General features: G+C 41.4%; 1 protein-coding gene across 1 annotated transcript in view; it reads left to right on the top strand.

Annotated features, from left to right (window-relative positions):
* The first annotated feature begins 4024 nt into the window (after positions 1–4024).
* fut8b (fucosyltransferase 8b (alpha (1,6) fucosyltransferase)) overlaps positions 4025–17459 on the top strand; it is a 118763-nt gene continuing 105328 nt past the window's right edge. Inside the window, exons 1-2 of the mRNA XM_042504025.1 lie at positions 4025–4191; positions 5397–5572. The gene's annotated coding sequence lies outside the window, so the exon portion shown is untranslated. The remainder of the gene's footprint in view (positions 4192–5396; positions 5573–17459) is intronic.

Raw genomic sequence — 17459 nt, 5'->3', positions numbered from 1 at the left:
TGACAGTTGACTGTGGAATATTTAGGAGCGAGGAAATTTCACGACTGGATTTGTTGCACAGGTGGCATCCTATGACAGTTCCACGCTGGAATTCACTGAGCTCCTGAGAGCGGCCCATTCTTTCACAAATGTCTTGTTTCACAGTCTGCATGCCTGAGTGCTTGATTTTATACACCTGTGGCCAGGCCAAGTGATTAGGACACCTGATTCTGATCATTTGAATGGGTGAGCAAATACTTTTGGTAATATAGTGTATATGCCGTTAAAAGGAAGCTGAAAAGCAGAATTGCTGCCCGTGTTCAGAGGAGCAACCATACGGCTGTCTTGTTGAGGTCAGGATGTGTGGACATTTAAATATTGCCACAACCAGAAAGCATGGATTACCAGAATCACCCGGACACATGGACAATTAAAAGCAGCAGCCAATAATGTAAAAAGACGCACAAAAGGACTTAATCAAAGTGGAAAAATTAAAGGAGCGGATAGGAGTTCCGCCTTGTATAACTGACAAACAAATGATTGATTGATTGAGTGACTCATTGATAGATTCATTGATTATAGTTCATCTCAATGCCAGTGCCCCACTCAACAGTCAGTCCCACAATATTAGCAGTTATACATCATATTCTTCATACTTAATATTCCAGTCTGTTGCCTCCACTCCAATTCAACCTTGGACTAATTCCCCAACTCCAGCAATTGTTTTGTGTAAATAGTTTAAACTTACAAGATCTTGCTTTGTTCAGCGTGTCTCTTGAATGCAGAGGATGGTACTATCCCCAAAATGCTCTTCAACCACAAAGCTCCCCACACAGAATTTAAGGAGGAATGTTGCATGTTATGAATCTTAGATCTCAGGCTGCATTTAATGCATTTCTTCATTAAAATGTTTAAAGTGTCACACATTTCATGAAATATTTTGTAGCACAGAATATATTTAACAAGTGCCTCACCATGATGCATTCCTCCTCAAGTGTTACAAATTAATATGCTAATGATATTCTAATGATGCTCTAATGAGATTTTAATTATTCTGTTCCATTTTGTTCCTCCATAATACTGCCTTATAAACTCGCTGCTTCATAGTGTGCCATTCCACTCCAGCTTTTAATGCAGGTGAATAGAGCTCACATGTTCTTGCTTTAGAAACTCTTCCTCGGTGTCTCAATCTGAAAAGGTCGGCAAAGACGAAAAGGTCAGGGGTGATCGACCTGCCTCCACCCATGCTGAGAACAACACTGATGATGATATCACAGCTGGGTGACGAAAATCCCGTTGGGCATGTGGTTGGGTGGGTGGGAGGGTTACATGTGCCGTACGTGCATGTGCGCGGCGACAAATAGGTGACCCTTTGAACAGTTTTTTTTTTTTTTCATTTTTCTGAGTATGACATTAAGACTGTTTGATGAAACACAACTGAAAGGTCTTCTGAGTCATCTTTCGTCTTTTAACTAACACCTCCACTACCATGAGAAGGTTATTTCATCCTCTCCCTGCTCTGAGACGGCGCGCTGTGGCCTTTGCACCACATGAAGGTGCTGCTGCATCAGCTTTCAAGTCCGCTTAAGCGAGACGGAAAATATGTGCACACCAAATGTAGGTGGTGGTTGTTATTGTGATTCAGCTCTTCGCCGCTGGAGTGAGACCTCTCTGAGGCACGCTGGATATTTTTCAAAGATGGATGGGGAAACAACAACAAATGAAAAGCCTTTGGGTATTATGAATTTGATTTAGTGGCTTAATTCTCGAGTGAGACTGAAAAAAGGGGGGTAGAAAAACATCCATATGCAGTAGTTCACAGAGAGTGGTACAGTAAATTACATGTTCAAGGGCAACAAATTACTACCTGAAAGCCTGTTTACCGTTTCACAGCAGCCGTCCACACACTTACACACACGCTCAATCCTTGGCTTCTCTTTCCTTTCCTTTTGCTTGGAAACAAACATGACCCCAACTGGGTTCAATTTATGAGCACTAAGTGGATGTTTATTGATACTAAATGGAAGCTTCTGCACTAATATTGTCCTTCTGTTGTTGCAATAGACAAACCAAAGGAGAAATACATATTTGTTGAGTCAGTTTCAAGTTAATGGACATTTCTGCTGTATAAAGTTGAGCAAATTAAAACGAATGCCATGTAATCTGAACCATGACAGTGAATTACTGAATAAGCAGGTCTCCACAGGAGGACTGCTGAGCTTGATTATGTCCGGCCTTTACGGCTGTGGTTTATAGCTGCGTAACTGATGACTTGTCCAAAAGCCCTGTCCACTCAGGTATGTTATTTACAAACCTAAATGAAGCTTTGCACCAGATTTTTTTTTTTTTTTTACAGTATATAAATAAGCAACCTCTCAAAAAGCTGACATGTGCAGAGCTGTAAATTGCATTATGTAAAAAGACAAGAAGGCTGGCATTCATTTCTCATCATATAACTTATACTTTCCTTGCTGAGTTTGACAATTTACTGCTCTTAGATTACTTTTAAATCTCCCCCTGAAAATTGTCAGTGAAACCAAATATAGTTGCTATTTCTCTGCTGTATATTTTCCACATTTTTATGCTGTGATTGTGCAAATTCTCTTAAAGAATCTTACTTTAAGAAGAGTTTTGGTTTTACATGCCTATTTACTGAGTGATGTAGATCTGAGATTTCTGCCATTACCTCAGCACAATGAAGATAAATGGAATATTGCCTGCAGTAACCAATGTACAAGAAATTACATCTTGTTTTGTTCAGCAAGATAGGGTTCACAAATAAACACCATTTTTAGGATCTCTGAGGCCTTAATACAGTCACCAGGAGTAAAAAGCTAACGCTATGTTAAGACGAACTACCGACGTACTGTCCCCATGATGAAGCTGTATGGCCGTGCTCAATGTGGTTTGTCGTGATGACATTATGTAGTCTCATTTAGTCACCTTTTAGTAACCGCCTTTTTTAAGACACATAAAAGCTTCAAAATTTGCAAGTGGGGTATTTACTGACATATTTTATGTTGTAGAACAAAACGTGACAGTCTCTTCACCTTGTTTTAACCACAGACTTTATTTCGGGCATCTAACGAAAAACACATTCAAAAAACCCATAAACTTTACAATAATAATAAATCGGATTCTGAGTCTGATTAAGATGAGGGAACCAAAGTTGCTGAAATGCTAATTCATTTCTGGGTTTTAGGACTCATTGCTGGGTTTCTCTATTACAACTTAACCAAAATGTGCTATAGGATGTAATGCTTTATAACAGTGGACAGTGGTTCTCAGCCTTTTCTGTGCCAAGGACCGCTAAATTAATACTTATTAGGTCATGGACCCTCTTTTGATAAGATCATTGCCTCGGGAACCTCTATCTGAAAAGATTTTGAGTATTAGATCAAGACCAGAATTCTAAAATTGTCATCTGCAGTTGAGGGGATAACATTGGAGGAAGTGAAACCTATGATCAGAATAGTGACTCTCGTGACTCTTACTCACATTGGATTTAACTATTCCTTTTTCCTGGGGAGCCCCTAGAAGTCCGTCAAGGACCCTAGTTGAGAACCACTGCTCTACAAGATAGAAACTGTATGCCATGTGGATGTTAAAACCAATAACCTAATGTTACATGTTGATATTTTAATTTAGAAATTCTGTGTCAGCCGAGCATGTTATGGCACAGCATTTTGTGAATCCTGAGTCTCCTCTGCCTGGTAAAAAAAAAAAAAAAAATCTAGAAGAGTTTGCTTCATCTGTCTAGACATATTCCCAACGGCCGTGAGTTTATCAAGAAAGATAAAAACACTGGCTATCAAAGCTATTTCTGTTATCTCTCCAATGAGAAATAATCGATGTATGCTGATTATGTTGAGGAAAGAGAGTCTGGAACCAGTAATCTTAGAGGTTGTAACAGATGAGTGATGGAGCAGTGCAGCTCTTGGGAAACAAAAGATGAATCATGAAACATGATCACTTTCGATGGGAGGACTGAAGGCTGTACTTTATTTCAGAGAGGCTGTGCCCTGCTCCGATGCTGTGCCGGTCTGAAGGTCAAGCTGAGTGTCATCCTCCGGGGGGGAGTTGTACCCTTCATTGCCCCAGTGGCACCAGGTCTGTCCGTCTATGAGCCCGACTGCAGTACAACAAGCTGACACTGGTGTGCGCACTGCAGCTTCCACTCCATCCAACTCCCATCAGGAGTCAAGTAAGCCGGTAAGAGTCAGACACAAACAGGAAACCAGGCCGCTGTACCTTCAAAATAAATGACCCAATGACGAAAACGCTAAAAAAAAGACGAGGCATTAAGACACTTAACGTTGTAGATGTAAAATGAAATTATGTTAGATTACTCAGGTTGACAGCTGCACAGAAACGAAGTTAAGAACATTTAATTATAGCTCAATCTAAAACATAAAGACTAGATAAGAACAAGAAAAAAAAAACGACAGCAACAAAAAGTAGGTAATGCTGTGAACACTGTCATTGTGTTAAATAAAAAAAGTCCCCATTAAAAGTTTATTAGTGGAGCCACTTACTTTTACAAACAGTTATAAAACATTTTAAATAAAATTTAAAGTATTTCAATAGATATATTAAAGACATTTAGATATTTAAAAAAAGTAGAAAGACTATTGACAAAAATAAACTAATAAAAGAGGCCTAATAAAATTATCATAATAAAACTAAATAATTGATTTGCTTAAAAAATAATACAATAATAAATTAAGATTGAAAGTAAGTAGTAATAAAATTAGATTTAAATTGCATAATAATAATAATAATGATAATAATTCTAATACAATTCCACCTTATATAAAATAGCTAAAAATTCAAAAAGTAGACAGAAGGTATATGTCAGTGACTTATTTATCATTTGGTAGCCTATATTAAAAGGCACTACTTAGTTTTATTCATTTAGGCTGGTCACCAAACCAAAAATGCCAGGATACAAGAAAAATGCCAGAAATTCAAATTTATTTCCATTAGTCAAATATACATTAAAACACCAACAGGAAGCTCCACAATAATAATAATAATAATAATAATAATAATAATAATGATGATGATGATGATGATGATGATGATGATGATGATGATGATAATAATGATAATAATAAATAATAATACGATTAAAATTCATAACAAATATCAATGAATGATAAAATACATACAACTATTTGATGTTAATTTCAAATTGGAGCACAGTTTTAATTTGTTAAAATTAGAATTAGAATAAATAAATAATTATTATAATTCCCTCACAACTGCCAGAGACGACTGCAACTAACTATTAAACTCCAACTGTTGATACCCGGGTACTGCACTTATTGACCCCACAGACTATTATTTTGAAAAGCTATGACCGGATATGAAGTTACCCCCCTCTCATGTGTGGTTTGACACCGGCCGTCCAGCAGATCCCCACAGAGCAGCCTCGACTGCCGTATTCAGAGATCCCAGCTCTCCCAGTTCCTGTTTCCGCCGCAGCCTTTCTACTCATTTTCTGGAGCAACAAATCTCGGGTGCCGCTGCGTCAGTCCCGGTCTCCGCAGCCCCGGTCGGATGCCGCTGGAAGCCGGTGGATCATGTCAAGGTAGGTAATAATAACCCTGCGTGCATGGCGGAAATGTAAGAAGCTACGGAGGCTCGGTCTCGTAGATTTCCCCGCTACATCCCGGCCTGTTGACTGCGTCGAGATCACGGTGACCAAATAGCGGTCACGGTAGGGAGGAATTTCGGGTCCCGTTATATCGGCGGGTGTTTTTGCTCTGCTTCAGAGGGATGCACCGCGCATACTTCGGTACGTTACATCCAAAATAAACTGCCTCGCGGTCTCCTTTGTTGCTTTTTGGGGGAAGCAAGTGTGCAAAACAATCTACATTGCGCCCGCGTAACGACAACGACAGTTAGCCTGAATCATCTCTTGACGTTACCTGGACCGTGCAGCGTGGATGAATGTAAAGTGGTTTGATTTGACATATTCAAGGCTGAAAGCACCAACTGTGCTAGAAGCGTGTAGCCTATAAGCTAGCTGTCTGTCTGCTGGCGTTTGTTTTCTGTTTGTCGCGGGCATGTATGCGAGGTCTCACCGTTAAATGAGAGTGAAATGCGTTTGACCTCCACCCTCGCGCACAAAATGAAGACACATGACAGCAGGAGGAGTCTGACAAGTGCGTGTGTAATTCCCCATTGTGTTTTTTCCTGTTAATGTGTCTCATGTATGCAGACAAAGCAGCTGCCTGTGTTTCAGCCTCGGTGCACTGCTGCTAGTATCAGGGAATTGCTTTGTAATAATCACCACAGCCAGGCAGGCAGGCAGGCGTGCGTTTGTTTTCAGTATCTGGAGGTGTGGTTTATGTGTAATAAGGCCTTCTGATGCGTGATTATGATATAGAAACGGCCCAAGCTTCATCTTCATCATATGAGACAGTCTCACTTGCACACACTTCACAAAGCTGATGGTGATATAGACAGCAGCAGACGGTGTGTGTGGTTTTGTGTTCACTGTAGCTCATCTGATAGAGTCTGGCGTCACTGCTGGTGAGGCTAGAGGTTGAACTCCCCGCAGGGGCACCCATGTAAAGATGTATGCCATCATACTGATGTAAAAGTGCTACCAAATGGCTTGTCAGGGTTTTCGACATATTCAGTCATTTGTGGCAGCCCGCCACAATTATAACATCTGCCGCCACACATAGATTTTCCATGTTTGGAGCTGGACGGTTTATAAGCAGCACTGCTGAGATATATATATACAGGGTTCCCACACTTATGAAAAACCAAGAAAAGTCATGGAATTTCACAATCACATTTTCCAGGCCTGGAGAAGTAATACATTTAGTCAAAATTAGTCAAAATATTTGACTTTTTTCCCCCTATTCCCCCCAGATTATAAGTTTAAAGGGGGCTCAGCGGGACGCTTACTGTGATAGTGGCATTTGTGTTATATAGTAAACAAGCTAACGGCACTCATGACAGGTTGCAAATTCATCACTTCTTCACCTTACAGTGCAGTCTCCCTCTGCCCTCTGTGCTGCTGCCTGCATGTCTGCTTATACCAAAGAGTACTGCGAATGTCCATTACATTCACTCCGCAGCAAAATCTGGGGACCAAAACGTCCCCAGAAGTACAATGCACAGCCCACTGACCAGCAAAACAACAAAAACAAAAAAAAACTCCTCAACTTGAAGCAATCTTAATCAACTGAGGTTTCTGACTTTCAAGGGGCAGCCCCAATTGAAAGTTTGCGAAAATTTATAAAATTTTCACGTCTAATGAAATTGTAACAGTATTTTTTTTATGTATAACCTTGCAACATGAGGGCAAATTATTTTTATCAATTACCATCACCTATACATTTTGTCATCTGTGAACTCACCCTTTTTGCTAGCTGAAATTATATTTGAATAGAGTTTGAATCAGTTTGAATGTTAGTGGGACGAGAAAAAAACTCTTAATTATCGATCCTTTCTTAAAAGTTGTGGAGAAATCTGGAAATTTTGTCCATGATGGATCAATGGATCAATTGTCCACTCCACAAGTCACAAACTGCTGTTGAGGAAAAAAAGAACTTGTGGAGTGCTCTGCATGTGCTGTGTTCAAAGGTCTCAAAATAAAAAAAATCTCTAAATTTAGAGAGGGTTCACATAATGATAGAAGGGGCACACACACATTTAAAACACTGTCAGCTACCACCACACATACACTCTAAATCTGTGGGAAATGCTGCTTGTGATAAATGCACAACTCACACTGCAAACTCTCAGTGTATAGAGCATGTCATGGAACAGGCTCTTTTTAATCTTATTTAGTATGACAGGTTCGATTGAAATTAAGTGCAATATCTTATTGCTTTCACATGAAATCAATATGTGATGTGGATGACGTATGGCTTTTTCCCAGCCTCTTTACTATTCACATCACTTAATGTCTGCAGGTGATATTACAAGACATATTTCAAACTCACTGTGATTTTCATTTCTTTGACAGCATATTGTCTGACAATGAATTATGAGCTCCCAGTGTTGTATAGTGCCACAATTATCCCCAAGTTTCGATCCACTTGCAGCCAATAGCCATTGTGTTCTCATTTGAATTGTAGTTGCTGACAAGGGAGAAACCCAACACCTATGGACAACTAATGCATCATTAATGTTATCTAATAAAGTCAGCCCGGGTAACTGGAAGCAGATTGATTGAGTTAGTAGCCCTAACCCATTCATGAATAAGTAAACAGCCATATATTTTGCTGTGACAGCAGTCTATGTCATGGCAGGAGGACTCTGTCTTGTTTTTTCAGAGGAATGTGCTGCTTCTGATATAGACTCTTGTTTGAATTTGAACAGTTTTTAACTGTCAGGGACCAATTAGTCTACATAAAGCAAAGTGACTCATGCTTTGGCAACAATTTGCTTTGATCTGGGCTTAGCCATTTTTTGGGAATGAATAGGCATAGCCATGGGTGGACCCATTCATATCAGCCAAGTGCAAATAATTACATTAGAGCAGTTCATTCCAGGCTGTGTAATTTTGATGAAGCACTTAAATTAAATAGTAGTGATAACACTCAAAGTAACCCTTGAAATTTACTTGGCAGGTTTGAAGTTTTTTTGCAGAATGCCTCCCAGATTGTGTTGTTTCTGCTTGTTGAGTTGATTGCATTGGACGAATGTTGCATTTGCTCCCATGTTGCTACTGTAACACATGATACTGCATCTATAATACAGGAGAGTGTGCTTTCTAGAGAGGTAGGCCCCCTTTGCCAGCTATTTTCTCCCTTCCCTCGTCTGCCTCCCTCTCTCTCTGCCCTTTGTGCTTCCACCTACCATGCCTCATGCCACTGTCTGTCTTCATTTTTGACTAATGAGTTCATTAAACATATTAGTGTTGCTCTGCCAAAGAGGTTAGATGCGGTGCGGTGAGCAAAAATGGGTGGTGACTCATTGCATAGTTTTATCTGTATTTAACACTGTGCACATTTGTCACGTGGTGAGCTCCATTTCTCTGTTTGGTTTAGCACAGCAAGCCACTGCCAAGTGGAGTTTTATTTAAAATAGCAGTTGGATTTGTTTTTCATTTCAATTCTGTCTGCAATACCAGCCTGTCACCTGCACAGCAAGTGCCTCTGTTTGCATGAAAAGCCATTCTAATTTCAAGCATCACAGTGTTTTGGCTCACTGTACAGTGTGTGTAATGCTTGATATTGGCTTCAGTGTGCTGTTCATACATCCCCTTTTTGCACCCTGTTGTCCCAGATATATCCTTTTTTCCCCTTGAAAACGTCAGACGGATAAGAAGGTTGAATAGAGCTATGGAGGAAACAAACAACGCATTTTGAAGACATGTTCCCAGTTTGGGGGCCCCATGCTACAAACACAAAGAACATTAGAGAAGAGGTAATGCAAGACATGGCAATGCTTGTAGGGAGCTGCAGTAACAATGTTACCAAAAGAGGAAGGCTCATCTAGAAGCATTGTTTTGCTGGTATTGTTAATCTCTGTGCAGGGTATTTTTGCTCCCCAATTCCAGACAATGTACTGTAAATAGAGCAGAAGCCATTGAAAAGAAGCTTTTGCTTTTGTTGTATCTGTTTTTAGGAAGGGAAAGACTGAAATTATTATGTATGGATATATGGACACACACCCGTTTCTGAGTTTTATGATGAAACACTTGGTCTGCCAAGACAAGAGAGATAAAGAGTAGCTGCTTCATGCATAAGGTTGAGTGGACAATATCCAGTGTTGGCATTTGGCTGCCATTTTTCATGTGAGAGTGGTGCTTAATGTCTGTTTTCTGTCTCCAATAGGCCTTTGAAGACACCAGTAAAGAGATAGGAAAATAATCATTAACCCCTTAAGATGCTAATAACTTTGTGGAGAATCTTCGTGATGTCATTAGAATTAACTAAGCACAACGGATGTGCAGGAACATACCTGTAGTGTGCCGTTTTGTAAGCTCACAGAATGCAGCCTCTCTAAAGGGCAGAATCTGTAGGAAAAAGGCCTTTCTGCCATCACTCATCTCCTGCTCTCATCCTACCAGAGGGCCATTATTATCTGTATTGTAAGACATAGTGTCTGTCTAGTGATCGTACGAGCCAATCACAGGGCGAGAGCAGGTTTCCATGGAGAAAAGCGAGCCGGGCCGTGAGGCTGCTGAAGCTCAGCTTGAGCAGCCTAGCCTGATCCAGGCTGATAGCATTCTCCAGCAGCAGGAAAAGAAAAGGCCCCAGCAGGCCTGCCCTGCTGTCTGCCTGTCTAAATGTCTCGCTGCTTGTCTACCTGTCTTACTCAGCTGAATGTCTAAAGACGGGCTGGAGGAGGGGGAGTTCTGAATAGGAATTTAGTCAGACAGGCACAAGAGGAGCCGAGCCCGATAGCCATGTGGCATCAGATTGGATTTGTGTAGGGGACTGGATCTAGATCACATCGTGCCTTGGCCACAGCTGTCTTGGGTGGGTTTGGAGGATGTGTGAATGTGTGTTGGGTTTGGGTTGAGGGGGTAGACCAGTCAGAGATCCTGACCTGGACTCCCCCTTCACAGAGTGTGTTGCCCCAGCTCTGTTTTGCCCTGCAGGGAGGCTGCCCAGCCTGCAGTGCACTCGCATCAGAGAGGATGTGTATTTGTGTGTGTGTGTGCGCACTTATGTGTGCTTGCTTTCGCTGTATCTTAGGGAGTTATTGCTGCTGCAGCCTGAGCTGGGAAGTGGGTCTTACGACATTTCTTCTCGGCTCATTGGAGCTGTCCAGAAATAGGCATGTACCCATCCACATGCAGCGCATAAATTCACTCCTTCCCCTTTTTTCTGCTTTTCAGTAGAAAGCACTAACTGCCCCTTATTGCACAGCCTGCTATGTGCTTTTGCGTTAATTTGTGTTCATGTGTACAGTATATGTAAGTATTAAGGATGTCCTGATCAAGTTTTTTTGCCCCAGTCCCGGTCAGTAATTTAATATTGAGTATCTGCCAACATCAAGTCCCTATCAGATACTTGTATTTACCTGGCTATTAAAGCTGCACAATGCACACTTAAAGTACTTCAAAGTTATTAAAAACAGTCCAGTGTGTATGGTTGACAGTTTCATAGCTCCGCAGTGCAATACAAGAAAAATGTCTTCATCCAAATTGTTCTTAGGTTGTCTAAAAATATTTTTTCAACAAAGTTACAATGTAAAATATGTCTTTAGAAAAAGCTTTCATATCCACTTAATGCAGCATTTGCTTTTTCAACAAGATAACAAAGTAAACAAACTAAAATGTGTCTTCAGAAATTGCTCTCAAATCCACTTAGTGTAGCATTGTAATAAGAGTACAGAACACTATAGTTGAGTAATATAATCACAATTCCACTTCAAAGTGGTGTTATAGCTGAACTTTGACATTCCCAGTCACATCAAATAAAAATTGGTCACAATTTTGCTCATTACAGCATTATGGTAAAACTGTTTCACTAAAAATGAACAACAAAAAATTCAATTCCACTGAAAGTGGTGTAGCAGCTTTAGTTTAGCTTTAGCTAAATCAGTTGCTACTTGTTGGAGTAGCAGCATTACAATAAAACCTGATTATGTGCTGCACATTTCTTTACTCTGTTTACAACTCCTGTGTGATTGCAGACGATTACAAAGGATCAGGTGGGGCTCAAAATAACTGATCCTGATCAATTAAAAATGCGTTGATTAGACCTGATACCGATCCTTCTGATCTGATCCTGATTGTGACATCCTTAATATCTCTATATCTATTTGTAGTTATTGTAGGTATTAAGCTCATCCCTGTGAGTGCTCAGCACCAGAACAAGAAGAATGCAGTGAAATTTGTGGAGTCTCTTCTGCATGAGAAACTACACTCACATGGGTATGACACACACTGAGAATTTTTAGCTCGTCAGAAGTTGCTGAGGGACTCACTGTGGGACACAAACAGCCCCCCTTTTTCCTGCCAGACTCCCACCCACCTACCCACAAAATCCCCTGATGCTCAGTGCCTATGGCCCGTCAAACAGCCTTGTCAGCCCCTCTGAGTCCCCAGCTCAGGCCAGGATCAGAGCAGGCATGGAGGGCTGGAGGGATTCAGGGATGCTGCTAAAAATTCTCAGCCGCATGACAAGATACTGCACTGTCTGGGTCTTATGCACCCTGCAGCGTCAAACTTAAAACAGGATCTAAACCTACTTCGGTCTCTAAAGGGCTCTTTCTAGCACGGGAGCCTCCTGGAAGCACAAACCCACACTAGTGGCGTCTACGGATGGAAGGGACAGAGATTTGGAGTGTGGAAGAGGCAGATGGGTACGGAGGGGAAATTAGGATAGAAGAGAGAGGTAGTAATTGGGACAGCTGCGCAGCTTGAGGCGTAAGCAGTCAGATCACCCACCTCACTCCCATCCCTCCTCCCCCCACTCTTCCCCCACCCCAAAAAAGAAAAAAGAGCGCCAGAGAGCCAGATGCTGGCCATTAGGATCACAGTGACAATAGCCCAAATTCATTCTGCAGCCAGAACACAGAATGCACAGGCCCACAGAGACACACACATGGGAATAGAAAAGAACAAGACCATGAGCTCATCTGACAGAATGGGTGCATTTCCCACACTTGGGTAGAAAGGTTGTATGACAGGCTTGCCTCTGCATGGGGGTTTGTGGATATTATTCTGTTTTCAACAGGAAGCCCAAATCCCTAGCAGCCAGCTCCACCTCTACCCACACACGAGGACTATTGAATGGCCTCCATTTAACCAGTGGTATCTGATCCAGCGCTGACCACTATTGGGTGACCTGTGAGTGACCTCCACACAGGTCCAGAGAGGGTTCAACCCCAGTTCCCTAGAAAGTGGGACCTGGACCACGATGAAAGGCCTGCATTATCTTTCTCACTGGGGGGGGGGGGGGGGGGGGGGGGGGGGGGCTATTTATATCACTGGTGCCAGTCCTACTTCCTGGAGAGTTTGTTTGCCCTGGTGGGAGGAGTGTTTGTGGATTTTTGCTGTTACACTATTGATCCCCCTAGGGATAAATTCATCTCTGCGACCTCCATTGCGAGGTCAGAATGTGGGGTCAGCTATGCTGCTCGTAGCTGGAAGGGATTCAGCAATTTGCTTAGCACTGTAAGCTCCCCCCCCCCCCCTGTCTGTGACAAGTTCACAGGAGGTGAGGTAGTCAATGTGCATGTGTTCATCTCAGTAGCTATCAAAGAGTTCATTGTAAGTGTGTGTGGCATGTGCAGTGTGTGTTACCGATGGTTGGCCGGTGTACGGCGGCGACTGAGAGGATTGTGAGGGATCGTAGAGGATTGGCCTGATTGGATTTCCGTTGCAGGAGTCCTGTCACCTGGCTTAGCAGGGGACTCTGGAATACAGCAGGGGAGCAATCAGACAGAAGTCACACTGTGAATATGAAGCTAAATCTGCATCCAGTCGCTGCTGATACAAGCATCCACTTTACAGAATCTAGAGATAAACATTCTGATAGTCAATTCAAGTCAATTTTAGCCCATATTAGCCCAATAGAGTGCTGCAGGTATGAGTCTTAAAACACGGGAATGATTTAAAAAAAATTTTAACACTCCTGGTTTCCTGGTCTTGACATCAATGGAATTTTGATGGGTCTTTGGTTAGATGCTTGAAATAAGGTATTTTGTTAACACTTAAGCTTAAAAGAGTTTCATGTTTTTTTCTATGACATATAATTCTGAAGCTTTAACATGTCATGAAAAAGGCAGTTGCTAAATGAGACTCCAGGGCATCATCATAACAAGATCTCTCATTGTAATGGCGACGTTGAAGTCATGCAATTGTATTTTAGTTTTTAGAGCCTAATGCTAGCTTTTTACTTCTGAAGATTGCATTTAGTATTCAAAAATTGTAAAAGCGGTGTTCATTTTTAAAGATAATATAAATTTTTGTTTGCCACAGAGCTTATTTTCTGCACATGGTTTATAAAAATAATTATTTGGTTTCCCACACATTCATTTAATTGTGGCGACCCAGGACAGAAATAGATTTTCTATTTTTGGAGCTGGACTGTTCATTATGAGCACTAGTGGAATATATATACTGTTCGACTATGCATTACACTACACTCTCAGAGTGTACTGTTGTCACAGATGGAGCAGCAGAATGCAGGCGCAGTGAAGGTGGGTCACTCACCTGGGTCTGAAAGTTTATTTTCAGTGTCTCTGCAGTAGTTTTTCCTTTGTCCACTAATGAAATCAGATCTGACCAGATCGACTAATCAATTGTCCATGCCATTACTCCATGCCATGGATAAAAATAACTCACCTGCGCTGCATTCACAGACCTGCAACCCCCCCCCCCCCCCCCAGGTTTCAGCTACCTCCACACATACATTCTAATTCTGTGAGAAACGCTGCATAATTATAGATAAATAGAAAACATGTATGGAAAGTGTAGATGTAGATGGATGTTTAACAAATTCCAGGTGCAGCCAGCAGATAGGACCTGAGTCACATGACCTTCTCTCCACTAGAAAGAGGACAGACTCTGCAAACACACAAAAGGCAAAGCTCAAGCACACCATCACAGGAGAAAGGAAACAAACACAGAAGGAGAGACAGAGACAAGGTCAATATGCATACAAGGGAGAGAGACAGGATTCTCATGGGCAGGACAAACATGGACTGTAAGTACAAGGCTTAATAGTTCGATTGAGACTGAGACAGACCTGCCGGGAGGATGATGGTAACAAGTACAAAGCCTGAAGTAATCAAAGAATCAGCAGCTAAGGTGCGGTTAAGGCGCGTGAGCAGGACGGGCATTTTAGAGGAAGGGGCATGACAGGAACAGGGTTCGGCAGTCAGCGGATTTCTTTTTATTTCTGGGGACAGACAGGAGTCCTTTACTCTGAGACTGGAAAGCAGAGGATTGAGTATAAGGTTTTAGGAGATCAGACAGGTATAAGGGGGCATGCCCATTCATTTTAAATGATCGATGATTACACCGGCGGGAATCCAATGTTAACCAAGCTGTGATGCTAATTTTTCCAATAGCTCGCCTCAAAAGACTAGAAGGCAGCGCAGCAACAAGACATTTTGTGTTCTAAAGAAAGTACACTATGCTCTTGACTTAAAAAAAACTCTGATATGCTTACTATCTTTTTGCTTTTATGTATAGGTCCATAACCCACAGCTGAATAAAACAGCTCGTTCCATTGAGCTTGTCAGGTCCTTTCTTTGGGGGCTGCTGAAAAGCACTGTGGGAAATATAGGAAATCACTAACTGAAGTCAAATTAGACGAGGACGACTGAAAGAAAGTGGGTACAACAAAATAGTAATTATAAAAATCACAGAATAGCTCCTGGAATGCATTGTTCATCACATATTGATGGTTTTCAACAGTGTAAAAGTATCTGAGGGTGGATTATTCTTTTGAGTTCTTTTCTCACAACTCTCCTTTAGGGCTGAGGTGGATTTAATTGAGGACACCAGCACAGGATCAGGGTGGTGTTTTATAAAGAAGGACTAGACTAGAATTTTAACCAGATAACTTTGAATGTTGTTTTCAATATACATGAATTAATTCACTAAACCCAACATTTTAGGTTTTGTGTGTAAGGCATGTGACTATTACAAACAGAAACATGTTACACGTGTTGATAATCCCAAAATGTCATGCTTGGTTGGGGACAAAAAGTGAACAGGACGGTGAGGTCTTGCTGGCATCTTGACAAAGTGCTCCAGGATGCTTTCACTTCATGTGGCTGTACATAGCAGGTGTACTCCTGCGATAAGCCATTTTTTAGTCCATGCTTTGACCAGGTGCAGCTTACTATAAAGCGACGCGCTGACGCATGTTTTTCAAATCAAATTACTTCACTAATCGATTACATTGGTGAATCACCCCAGCCTTAATAGATTGTCATTCCATGTGAACAACAGTACTCTGGTGGACAAATCTGGTGTTTCTACTTCTGTTCCCTCAAATAATGAAGAACGAATAAAATATATGCATGTTCATTGTACAAACGGAGGGATCACAGAAGTGTTCAGGAGCGGATTACACCGTGATCCTCACACAATGATTTGACATTAATTCATACCTCTGCAATTTGCTCACCCAAAGACAGAGGAGAGAACCACAGAGAGCAACATCTGCAAAATGTGGACAAAGCATCACATCAGCATTATTTTGACATACATTGCAGTTGCAGTGCATTTGAGGAATAGATTTAAGGATATATTAACCTAATAGATGTGACTTGAAGCAATTCCAGGAGCCTCCCCTTTTGGATGATTGTGAGTATATCTCCCAGCAGACCACTCAGTGATGTCCAATGTCTTGTTGCTTAATGATATTTCTGGGTATTAAGTCCTGTGTGCCAGAAAAGTCTCATTCCCAATGTTTCTGTTATTGATTGGGTTATAAAATGAATTTATAATTCTCATGTTGTGGGCTTTGCATTATAGATATTACCTTCTTGTATACTGCAATATCAATACATATTTTCAGCCCTTGTACAGTGCAGACGGCAGGTGTTTGCATGTTGCAGAGGCGGTTCACATAAATAATGTGCACGTCTGGCGAAAAAAAAACAAAGCATGTTTTACTCTCAAGACAACACAGACCTCATTGGCTGCCAGAGGTTTTCCATCAAAAAGGGGCAAATTGATTTTTCAGTTCTTAAATAAATAATTGCAGAAGTGAAAAGGGCTGGGGGATTCTTCTGCAAACAGTAACCGTAATGTTGAGGATAAATTTAGGTGTTCATTTGCAAAATGTTTGTACGTTTAACTCATTATGTTTGCCACATGCCGTCATGTGGCCTCTGTCATCTCAACAGCAGCCTCACAGATGTCTAAAAGGCTGACAGCTTCCTGTGTTGCATCAGCTTCTGAGTGTGGTGTGGAAGACGGCAATATGACTTAAACCTTTTGTCTACAGGATGTAATCTCTCTCAGCATAGAGTAAGTGACTAATACAGAGGCGAGTTAAGTGTTCTCTAGTGTCTCTGAAGCATCAGTCAGACATAGTGTGTCTATAGTTTAGCTGGTTGCATGTGGGGAGGAGTGTGATTTCACCAGCATGAGCCTGAGCCTCAAGATTTTGAAGAATCTGTCTGAGGGGCAGGAGGATAGTATGGTCTTTTATCCATTCGAGCTTTGGGAGGTACAGTTGGTGCTTTTCTTTGATGCTTCTTGGAACGCTATGTTCCACAGAAAGGGGAAAGAACAAAACACTTTCTGATGTTTTTTGTTTTTTTTCCAATTTCCCCTCCATTCCTCTTTGCCTTCGTCCCTATTCTGGTCCCTTCTTGTTGTTTCATAATTTTTATTCAGCTTGTGTTGTTGTGGAGGTCACTGGCTTAAAAAACAGTGCAACTGCAACATCTTGCTTTGCTAGTTTAGAAAGACAAGACAGTGAACTCTGTAGGACCTCTTGTCCAAACTCAAACCTGTACTTAGCTCCCACTAAATGCCTAGACACACCAAACAGACAGCAAAGAACTAGTGACAATAAAGGATGACT

The sequence above is a fragment of the Plectropomus leopardus genome, chromosome 16 (genome assembly GCF_008729295.1).
Source record: "Plectropomus leopardus isolate mb chromosome 16, YSFRI_Pleo_2.0, whole genome shotgun sequence".
NCBI classification, from domain to species: domain Eukaryota; kingdom Metazoa; phylum Chordata; class Actinopteri; order Perciformes; family Serranidae; genus Plectropomus; species Plectropomus leopardus.
Note: the sequence above shows the minus strand (reverse complement) of the source record. Positions and strands in the feature narration are given on the sequence as shown.